This window comes from Coregonus lavaretus (assembly GCF_964263955.1).
Source record: "Coregonus lavaretus genome assembly, chromosome: 11".
NCBI lineage: Eukaryota > Metazoa > Chordata > Actinopteri > Salmoniformes > Salmonidae > Coregonus > Coregonus lavaretus.
In genome coordinates this window covers 16,375,666-16,387,751 of record NC_139998.1, presented here as the reverse complement: position 1 = coordinate 16,387,751, position 12,086 = coordinate 16,375,666, and positions in this window count along the sequence as shown.

The following is a 12,086-nucleotide window of genomic DNA, read 5'->3' as shown; positions in this document are numbered from 1 at the left end:
ACAAAACACACATCACGACGAGAGAGACACCACAACACTACATAAAGACAACAACATAGCATGGCAGCAACACATGACAACACAGCATGGTAGCAACACAACATGACAACAACATGGTAGCAACACAACATGGCAGCAGCACAACATGGTAGCAGTACAAAACATGGTACAAACATTAATGGGCACAGACAACAGCACAAAGGGCAAGAAGGTAGAGACAACAATAAATCACGTGAAACAGCCACAACTGTCAGTAAGAGTGTCCATGATTGAGTCTTTGAATGAAGAGACGGATATAAAACTGTCCAGTTTGAGTGTTTTTTGCAGCTCGTTCCAGTCGCTAGCTGCAGCGAACTGAAAAGAGGAGCAACCCAGGAATGTGTGTGCTTTGGGGACCTTTAACTGAATGTGACTGGTAGAACGGGTATTGTATGTGGAGGATGAGGGCTGCAGTAGGTATCACAGATAGGGGGGAGTGAGGTCTAACAGGGTTTTATAAATAAGCATCAAACAGTGGGTCTTGCGACGGGTATACAGACATGATCAGTTTACAGAGGAGTATAAAGTGCAGTGATGTGTCCTATAAGGAGCATTGATGGCAAATCTGATGGCCGAATGGTAAAGAACATCGAGCCGCTCGAGAGCACCCTTACCTGCCGATCTATAAATTACGTCTCCGCAATCTAGCATGGGTAAGATGGTCATCTGTATCAGGGTTAGTTTGGCAGCTGGGGTGAAAAAGGAGCGAAACCAAGTCTAGATTTAACCTTAGCCTGCAGCTTTGATATGTGCTGAGAGAAGGACAGTGTACCGTCTAGCCATACTCCCAAGTACTTGTATGAGGTGACTACCTCAAGCTCTAACCTCTCAGAGGTGGTAATCACACCGGTGGGGAGAGGGGCATTCTTCTTACCAAACCACATTACCTTTGTTTTGGAGGTGTTCAGCGTTGGACACTAAGAAAGCTTTGTGTAGAGCGTTTAACACAAAACCCGGGTAGGGGCCAGCTGATTATAAGACTGTATCATCTGCATATAAATGGATGAGAGAGCTTCCTACTGCCTGAGCTATGTTGTTGATGTAAATTGAGAAGAGCGTGGGGCCTAGGATTGAGCCTTGGGGTACACCCTTGGTGACAGGCAGTGGCTGAGACAGCAGATGTTCTGACTTTATTCACTGCACTCTTTGAGAGAGGTAGTTAGCATACCAGACCAAAGCCCCTCAGAGACAATACTCCTTACCCGGCCCACAATAATGGAATGGTCTACCGTATCAAAAGCTTTGGCCAAGTCAATAAAAATAGCAGCACAACATTGTTTAGAATCAAAGGCAATGGTGACATCATTTAGGACCTTTAAGGTTGCAGTGACACATCCATAACCTGAGCGGAAACCAGATTGCATACCAGAGAGAATACTATAGACATTAAGAAAGCCAGTCAGTTGATTATTGACAAGTTTTTCCAACACTTTTGATAAACAGGGCAAAATGGAAATTGGCCTATAACAGTTAGGATCAGCTTGATCTCCCCCTTTAAATAAAGGACGCACCGTGGCTGCCTTCCAAGCAATGGGAACCTCCCCAGAAAGGAGAGACAGGTTAAAAAGGTCAGAGATAGGCTTGGCGATGATATGGGCTGCAACCTTAAAGAAGAAAGGGTCTAAACGATCTGACCCAGATGTTTTTTTGTGGTCAAGTTTAAGGAGCTCCTTTAGCACCTCGGACTCAGTGACCGCCTGCAGGGAGAAACTTTGTAGCGGGGCAGGGGAAAAAGAGGGAGGAGCATCGGGGCTAGTCGCATTAGAAGGGGTGGGAGATGAGGGAATTTTGGACGGGCAAAGAGGCATGGCTGAGTCAAATAGCAATCCTAACTTAATGAAGTGGTGATTAAAGAGCTCAGCCATGTGCTCCTTGTCAGTAACAACCACATCATCAACATTAAGGGACATGAGCAGCTGTGAGGAGGAGGGTTTATTCTCCAGGTCTTTAACCGTTTTCTAGAACTTCTTGGGTTAGACTCACAGAGAGAGAACTGCTCCTTAAAGTAACTAACTTTGGCATTCCGGATAGCCTGAGTGCACTTATTTCTCATTTACCTGAATGAGAGTCAGTCAGCCTGAGTATGCGTGTGCCGAGCCTTTTGCCAAATGGAATTCTTGAGATGGAGTAACTCTGCCAGATCACGGTCGAACCAGGTGCTGAACCTGTTTTTAATTCTAATTGTCTTTATGGGAGCGTGTTTGTTAACAATACCACTGAAAATATCCCAAAAAAAGGTCAAAGCATCTTCGACAGAGGGGAGCAAGCTGATTCTATACCAATTTACAGACGCCAGGTCATGAAGGAAGGCTTACTCATTAAAGTTATTTAGCAAGCGTCTATGTCAAACCAGAACAGGTCGTTTCACTGAGCAGCCATTACGAACACAGGCTGTAAAACAGTGATCACTAAGGTCATTACAGAAAACACCAGACTGATACCTATCTGGATTATTTGTGAGGATAACATCAAGGAGAGTAGCCTTTTATGGGTGTTTGGAGTCATACCTTGTGGGATTGGTAATTATCTGAGAAAGATTTAGGGAGTCCCATTGCTTTAGGACTTGGTCAGGTGGTTTAAGCATGTCCCAGTTTAGGTCACCTAGCAGAACAAATTCAGACTTAGTGTAAGGGCCCAGGAGAGAGCTTAGGGCATTTAGGGTACAGGACGGTGCTGATGGTGGATGATAACATCCAGCAACAGTCAACAAAGAGCTATTTGAAAGTTTAATGCTTAAAACCAGCGAATCAAATTGTTTGGGGACAGACTTGGTGGAGATAACCGAGCACTGAAGGTGTTCCTTGGTAATGATTGCCAGTCCACCACCTTTGGAAGATCTGTCTTTCCGAAAAAGATTATAACCAGAAAGGTTAACATCAGACCAACACATCTGGATTGGAGCTGTGAACCCAAACTTTCAATTGATCAATTTGAGGTAATAAGCTTCTAGTGTTAACGTACAGAAAACCCAGGCTTTTACAAGAGCAGATATCAGAGAACATGTCAGAATTGGGGCTAGCAACAGTAGATGGGCCAGGGTGTACATGCACATTTCCAGATATCATCAGCAGTAATACAATTAGGGCACGGCAGAGGACAGGGAGCGCTCTGCAGTGTTGATTTATGACATTTGAATGTGCATTAGATGGCAACAAGATCATATTGTACAGCAATTTCATCAGGTAACATGAATAAAAAGCCGGCGAGAGGTGGTTAGAATAGGATGGGAGGCCAAGAGTCTGTGTAACCAATAGAGAGTCAGAGTCCTGAGTGTGGGAACAAACATAGTCTGTCCCACGGTTGGGTAAACAAGCAAGTTCATAGTCAACAAAGCATGCAGGAGTCATGGGGCAAATAGCATAAAGCACGAGAAAAACGACTTGGGGCTAACCATTGTAAGTTCACAGTCACTCGCCCCAACAGTTTTATTTGTATTTCACCTTTATTTAACCAGGTAGGCTAGTTGAGAACAAGTTCTCATTTACAAATGCAACCTGGCCAAGATAAAGCAAAGCAGTGCGATAAAAACAACAACAACACAGAGTTACATATGGGATAAACAAAAATGTACAGTCAATAACACAATAGAAAAATAGAAAATCAATATACAGTGTGTGCAAATGTAGTAAGTTATGGAGGTAAGGCAATAAATAGGCCATAGTGCAAAATAATTACAATTTAGTATTAACACTGGAGTGATAGATGTGCAGAAGATGATGTGCAAATAGAGATACTGGGGTGCAAATGAGCAAAATAAATAACAATATGGGGATGAGGTAGTTGGGTGGGCTAATTACAGATGGGCTGTGAAAAAGGGGCAGTGATCGGTAAGCTGCTCTGACAACTGATGCTTAAAGTTAGTGAGGGAGATAAGAGTCTCCAGCTTCAGAGATTTTTGCAGTTCGTTCCAGTCATTGGCAGCAGAGAACTGCTTTTGCTGTGGGGATGACCAGTGAGATATACCTGCTGGAGCGCATACTACGGGTGGGTGTTGCTATGGTGACCAATGAGCTAAGATAAGGCGGGGATTTGCCTAGCAGTGATTTATAGATGACATGGAGACAGTGGGTTTGGCGACGAATATGTTGTGAGGGCCAGCCAACAAGAGCGTACAGGTCACAATGGTGGGTAGTATATGGGGCTTTGGTGACAAAACGGATGGCACTGTGATAGACTACATCCAATTTGCTGAGTAGAGTGTTGGAGGCTATTTTGTAAATGACATCGCCGAAGTCAAGGATTGGTAGGATAGTCAGTTTTACGAGGGCATGTTTGGCAGCATGAGTGAAGGAGGATTTGTTGAGAAATAAGAAGCCGATTCTAGATTTAACTTTGGATTGGAGATGCTTAATGTGAGTCTGGAAGGAGAGTTTACGGTCTAACCAGACACCTAGGTATTTGTAGTTGTCCACATACTCTAGGTCAGACCCGCCGAGAGTAGTGATTCTAGCCGGGTGGGCGGGTGCAAGCAGCGTTCGATTGAAGAGCATGCATTTAGTTTTACTAGCGTTTAAGAGCAGTTGGAGGCTACGGAAGGAGTGTTGTATGGCATTGAAGCTCGTTTGGAGGTTTGGTAACACAGTGTTCAATGAAGGGCCAGATGTATACAAAATGGTGTCGTCTGCATAGAGGTGGATCTGAGAGTCACCAGCAGCAAGAGCGACATCATTGATATACACAGAGAATAGAGTCGGCCCGAGAATTGAACCCTGTGGCACCCCCATAGAGACTGCCAGAGGGAGTTGCAGCGGAGGGTGCAGAGCTGGTGGCCGGGGTAGGGGTAGCCAGGTGGAAAGCATGGCCAGCCGTAGCAAAATGCTTGTTGAAATTCTCGAAATTCTTGTTGACAGTGTTTCCATGCCTCAGTGCAGTGTGCAGCTGGGAGGAGGTGCTCTTATTCTCCATGGACTTTACAGTGTCCTAAAACTTTTAGGAGTTAGTGCTACAGGATGTAAATTTGTGTTTGAAAAAGCTAGCCTTTGCTTTCCTAACTGATTGTGTATATTGGTTCCTGACTTCCCTGAAAAGTTGCATATCGTGTGGGCTGTTCAATGCTAATGCAGTACGCCACAGGATGTTTTTGTGCTGGTCAAGGGCAGTCAAGTCTGGGGTGAACCAGGGCTATATCTGTTTTAATTCTGAATTTTTGAATGGGGCATGCTTATTTAAGATGGAGAGGAAAGCACTTTTAAAGAACAACCAGGTATCCGGGAGGCAGTGCGTGTGTGATGGAGGCCAGCGAAAGCTCGGAAGAGAGGGGGGAGTGTGGCGAGGGTACCTGTACCAGACAGGAGAGACAGGCCAGGGCAGATGGTGAACAGATTGCCAGGTGGAATCCAAGCAGCAGTACAGCATGCAACGGGAGTAGGTGTCACACCCACTTGGGAGAAGCTTTTTTCGGGAGGCAGATTCTTTCTAGAAAAACCCAGCTAGCTAGTTAACATAGCTTGCAAGTCTGTCCACCATTTTATTCCCACGTGGAAAAGGAGGTCGTTAGCTAGCTATATCTCTTCAGTTTCGGCGAATGGTTCTTTACGACGTCCAAACAAAGTTGTCCTGTGGCTGTTGCATTTTGGAGATTGCGAGGAGGATATATTCTGATGTGATCAAAGCAACAATATTGTTTCTTATTGAGGTCATTTACAATTGAAGTGTCCTGGCTGCATATCAGTTCAAATAGAGATGAATCCAGGGGGTACTGTATTGTAATGACCTCTGCACAGATGGAGGGGGCTTCAAAGGCCTCTGCATTTGGGTGGGGGAGGCTGTGAAACTCTCCTGCCATTGTTGGGATCAAGGGCTTTGACACCTCTCACTTCACACCTTAGTGCTAATTGATCTGATCTGTTCTGTCCTAGCAAGCTTGGTAGCCTTAACTTAGCATTCAGTCATTATAAAGTAAAATATATAATTGTAATTAATTTTTCTTCTTGGCTTTAAAAATAGCTTCAGACTAAACATTACTCACTCAGTTCCAGGTTGGATGGTGTTTTCAGGTTTCTTGTGCTTCTTTTGCTGGTCGTTGGTTTGCCAGAGCATTTGCTGTATAGACCTTGGAAATAAGAATCTTTGGTAGTAGGAATCCTTCCAGGTTATTTTGTCCAAAATCAGGTTGTAGGTTTGGAGTTTTGATTTGGAGTGAAGGTTATGTTGTGGAGGGTAGAATCCTGTATATGTCCTTGCGGAATAATCCAAGTTTATCTATATCTATATTTTTGTAAAAACATGCTGAAAAATGCGGGAGTCCATCTGCTCATGATCTTTCTCGCTCTCTGCCATAGTCACTTCGTCACTATTGCAAGAAACTACATAACATCCTTTTTCAGAGCGAGAGAGAGGGAGAGAGAAATTTTACCTGAGATAGGTAGGTAGAGTTGAAGTTGTAAGTTTACATACACCTTAGCCAGATACATTTAAACTCAGTTTTTCACAATTCCTGACATTTAATCCTAGTAAAATTCCCTGTCTTAGGTCAGTGAGGATCACCACTTTATTTTAAGAATGTGAAATGTCAGAATAATAGTAGAGAGAATGATTTATTTCAGGCTTTATTTCTTTCATCACATTCCCAGTGGGTCAGAAGTTTACATACACTCAATTAGTATTTGGTAGTATTACTTTTAAATTGTTTAACTTGGGTCAAATGTTTCAGGTAGCCTTCCACAAGCTTCCCACAATAAGTTGGGTGAATTTTGGCCCATTCCTCCTGACAGAGCTGGTGTAACTGAGTCATGTTTGTAGGCCTCCTTGCTCACACACGCTTCAGTTCTGCCCACACATTTTCTATAGGATTGAGGTCAGGGCTTTGTGATGGCCACTCCAATACCTTGACATTGTTGTCCTTAAGCCATTTTGCCACAACTTTGGAAGTATGCTTGGGGTCATTGTCCATTTGGAAGACCCATTTGCGACCAAGCTTTAACTTCCTGACTGATGTCTTGAGATGTTGCTTCAATATATCCACATCATTTTCCTTCCTCATGATGCCATCTATTTTGTGAAGTGCACCAGTCCCTCCTGCAGCAAAGCACCCCCACAGCATGATGCTGCCACCCCGTGCTTCACGGTTGGGATGGTGTTCTTCGGCTTGCAAGCAACCCCCTTTTTCCTCCAAACATAACGATGGTCATTATGGCCAAACAGTTCTATTTCTGTTTCATCAGACCAGAGGACATTTCTCCAAAAAGGACGATCTTTGTCTCCATGTGCAGTTGCAAACCATAGTCTGGCTTTTTTATGGCGGTTTTGGAGCAGTGGCTTCTTCTTTGCTGAGCGGCCTTTCAAGTTATGTCGATATAGGTCTCGTTTTACTGTGGATATAGATACTTTTGTACCTGTTTCCTCCAGCATCTTCACAAGGTCCTTTGCTGTTGTTCTGGGATTGATTTGCACTTTTCTCACCAAAGTACGTTCATCTCTAGGAGACAGAACATGTCTCCTTCCTGAGCGGTATGATGGCTGTGTGGGAACATGGTGTTTATACTTGCGTACTATTGTTTGTACAGATGAACGTGGTACCTTCAGGCATTTGGAAATTGCTCCCAAGGATGAACCAGACTTGTGGAGGTCTACAATTCTTTTTCTGAGGTCTTGGCTGATTTCTTTTGATTTTCCCATGATGTCTAGCAAATGGCACTGAGTTTGAAGGTAGGCCTTGAAATACATCCACAGGTACACCTCCAATTGACTCAAATGATGTCAATTAGCCTATCAGAAACTTCTAAGACCATGACATCATTTTCTGGAATTTTCCAAGCTGTTTAAAGGCACAGTCAACTTAGCGTGTGTAAACTTCTGACCCACTGGAATTGTGATACAGTGAATTATAAGTGAAATAATCTGTCTGTAAACAATTGTTGGAAAAATTACTTGTGTCATGCACAAAGTAGATGTCCTAACCGACTTGCCAAAACGATAGTTTGTTAACAAGAAATTTGTGGAGTGGTTGAAAAGCGAGTTTTAATGACTCCAACCTAAGTGTATGTAAACTTCTGACTTCAACTGTAGGTAGGTAGGTACTGTAGGGAGTTGGACACAGGATTTCAGAAAGGAGGAGAGAGTAGTTGCAGTGGTGGGGTGGTCTGAGGTTTCTCCCAGTGGAGTATCTGTGCGTCGTGGTCTTGGACCTTTGGCTTTCGGTGCCTCTGCCGAGCAGTGGCGGCTCCTGAAAAAATTCTCAGGAGGGGCAATTTTTCTGATGATTTAGGTGACCTACACACATTTTAAAAAAGATATGTCCAGCAACAACATGAAGACAGGGGCAGCATATAAGTCAATACCAGAAGCATTTATTGACTGATCTGGGGAGATGGATTCCAGTTTCTGTGACAGATTATAAATAATCTCTGATGCCTTTGTTATATTAGCTTTTGGTTGAATGTACTGTCGTAGTAAATATATAATGTTATAGCTTGGTCTGACTAAAATCTTGTGCATGACCCATTTTGTGTTGGGCCTTTGTATTCAATACAATGAACAAGAGTCCTATCTTGTCAGCCTTGTCAGCAGGTGGCTAAGGATAACACCCACGCCATAGGTCTCTCAGTTCTTCCAACTCACGAGTTCTTGCCCTGAGGACACACACACACACACCCACACACACACACACACACACACACACACACATCATCACTGATAAACACACACACACACACACACACATCATCACTGATAACAAACACACACACACACACACACACACACACACTGATAACAAACACACACACACACACACAAATCCTCTTCTCTTAGGCTGAACATCTGAAGACAGAGAACCCGACTCAGAGCCAATGCAACAGTGACACTAGCCTGGAGGTGACCTCGCCCAACTCATCAGGACCAATCAGAAGATCAGAACTACTAGATTCAACCTACTTCATTTTATTGTATAAAATGTCAGCACACAATGTTTAGGGGCTCTTCTGATAAACTCCCTACGAGTTTGACGAACGGGTCCGTGCACGCGATTCCAGATATCTTTACCTCTGAATAAACTGCCTTATATTATACAATTATCCACCTTGTCCAAAAGTCTCTACTTGGTCTCCGTTCTCCAGTAAACTTGTTTGATCAACAATAGTAAGGTTCAATGACACAGAAAGCAGTTCAATGTCGGGGTACAGAGTCGCTCTCTTACCAGGATCGCGGTCCGCTCTGACCAGGGTGAAGCCGGCCGGCTCCACCTCTCTGTCCGGGACTCTGTCATCCAGCCAAGTCTCCCAGCTGTATTGGGATTCCGCTGCCAGCAGCGTTTTCATTATTTAGTCCGTTCGTAGCGGGTATGTACACGATCAACAAGATCAGTCCAAAACCGAAGATCAGTCCAAAGCAGAATGTTTGCAGAATGTTTGTAAACTAAGTCTACAAATTAAAAACATAAAATAACGCCACACTGCAGGTCGCAACATAGACGCTGCTAGCCGCCATTGTCTTAGTTACGTTCAACGTTACGTCACGTATGACGAAAGCGCGTAAGTGCATGCCCACAGACACCCATAGAGAATGTATTGAAAGCTTTGAAATGTGAAAAAAATAGATTTTACATGACAGGCTATGAGAGACTTCTGGGCGATTTTCAACCTGACTGAAATCGCCCAAAAAACGGGCGGGGCCATTTGAAGCACGACTTTAGCCTGATTTGACATTTAGTGGCTGGCAGATCAGACGTGAACACTGATAACTGCTGTTGCCGTGATATAATTGATTAGAAAAAAAATCCCTTCCTTTTCCCGTTTGGCAGTGCGTCGCCCATATCGCCCTATTGAACAAGCCGTCCCTGCTGCCGAGTCTGTCCCTGGCCACTGGGAGCGAGGTGGATGCCAGGTCACCATTATGCCCTGGAAGATGGTAATTGTTGCACTATTCTTCTGCAGTATCGACAAATGTGCCACTTATCGACGTAACAAGGGTAAGAATCTCCTCGCCCATATTAGTGTGTTCAATTGGAAATCATATACAGTTTACAGAATGTTTATATGAGCAAAGATTATGGTTAATATTGCTGTGTAATTGTAACCTGCACACATGCCATTTTAACATTTAAAATAATGTTTTGCTGCAGTGTAGCTGTCCATAAATATAATTGTTAGGAATGCTTCTCATTCCCAGATGCTATGGCTCGGAGGATCAACAGTAATTCTGCCAAAGAGCAACCATAACCATCTAAAATAATTGACACGGCTGAGAATGAGCTCATTATGGATTGGAATATGTCTCCAGTGATGGAAAGGAAGATTTAATGATCTAATTCCAGAGAAAGGACAGATTAATGATCATTATGTTGTGATAGCTGCAAAGTCCAATATCATTCCTGGTATCATATGTCAAGCTAAAGTCCTTTTACATATGCTTCTCTCTTGGCCATAGCAGGTCAGCATCGCAAACTCAGATCCAGAAGACTAACACAGAATATAGGCTTAGCATATCCCATCTCACAGAAAACTGCAATAAATAGTTATTCTAGTCATACATTTCATTCTATCCTGCTGTCCTTTATCTGTCCAGCTGTAACCTCTGATTGAGCCAAGTCATTTTCTGCTCCATTAGGGCTGAAAATTGAGATTGTAATTTCATTTTCTACTGCTGTTGAAGATTTGAGTAGACTAAAGCTGGGATAATGAGGGAATATTTGAAAAATGGTGTGAATGCACTGTATTCAGTCACTGTATCTGTAAAGCAGAAAGAAGCAGAAATTATATCATTATATCCCAGAACCCAACCCACCTTACACCAGATGGCACTAGCTGCTCTGTATTGTACCTACTTTGTGTTTTGACTGTGTTTATGAATAACAGGAGTTACACATAACTAACTAATGTTACATCCCCCCAGTATGAGTATAAATTGGGGAATTATTGTCATTAAGTCTCAGTGTGATAACGACAGTATGTGTGAACATCACTGATTGGTCTGTACACAGATCCAGCGGCAGTATCCACCAGCACAGCTGTAACATGCTGTACACGGCACAACAACCTGCAAGCTGTGTGGTGGGGAGCGTACTGGGGATATTTTGGGAGGATCTCAGACCATCTGTGTTTGTTTGGGGTTAAAGGAGAACTGATGATGTGACATTGTAAAACATGATTTTCTCTCTAGCTGTTTGGACTAGTCTGAAGTCTTCAAGTGCACATGCCCTACAGACGGACCTTACTGATGCTAAGATACCGTAGCACTGCTTCACTTGGTTGGTTCCATAGAATTAGGAAGTTAATAGGATCTATATGGTTGGTTCACTCTGTGGCTTTCATCAGTGATAATTCATCTTTATGGTATCTCTAGTTATCATCACATACTGAGCTCTCACACAAACGTTGATCTCTTACTGTATCAAAGTAACTATGTTCTTAAGTTTAAAAGTAATACTTTGAATAGTTAATTCCAGAATTATTTGTCATAATTTAGAAGGAATAGAATGGATAGATACTTTGGACAGTATCTACATAAGACCCAATGACCCTGCATTTCTGGTTCTAATATGTATGATTAATCCACAGTCTTTGACAACTTGTATGTTTAAAGTTCCATTTCAGTATAAGTGTCAGCTACTGGGGTCAATGTGTGTATTAACTATATGTAAGGGCTCCAAATATGAACTGCAGCAGGAACCCAATAGGCCCTAAATAATAAAAACCACACCACCAACAAGTTTTCAAAGCTGTCTTGAATCTGGCTGAACTAGATATTTTGTAATTTTGGTATTGGTTATTCTAGATATTGTTATGTGCTGTGTTGGGGCAACTGGATCATTCCAGAAACATGTTCTTAGATGAGTAGATTGAGGATCAATCCTGACCTCTGATCTTTTCAATCACATGGGCCACCTGCACCTGGAGGACTTTGAGCGCACTGTGTTGACCATGGTGTACATTGGCAGATTCCTTTCTCAGCTTGTACAGAGCCATCAAGCAGGACCTGACAGTCACAGCTGAGAAAAACCTCACAGCTAAATTATCTCTCTATGTTGTGGATCGATACTATACTGATAATTTATTTTATTTTACATTTTGTTTTACTTCAGTTTATTTAGTAAATATTAACTCTTTCTT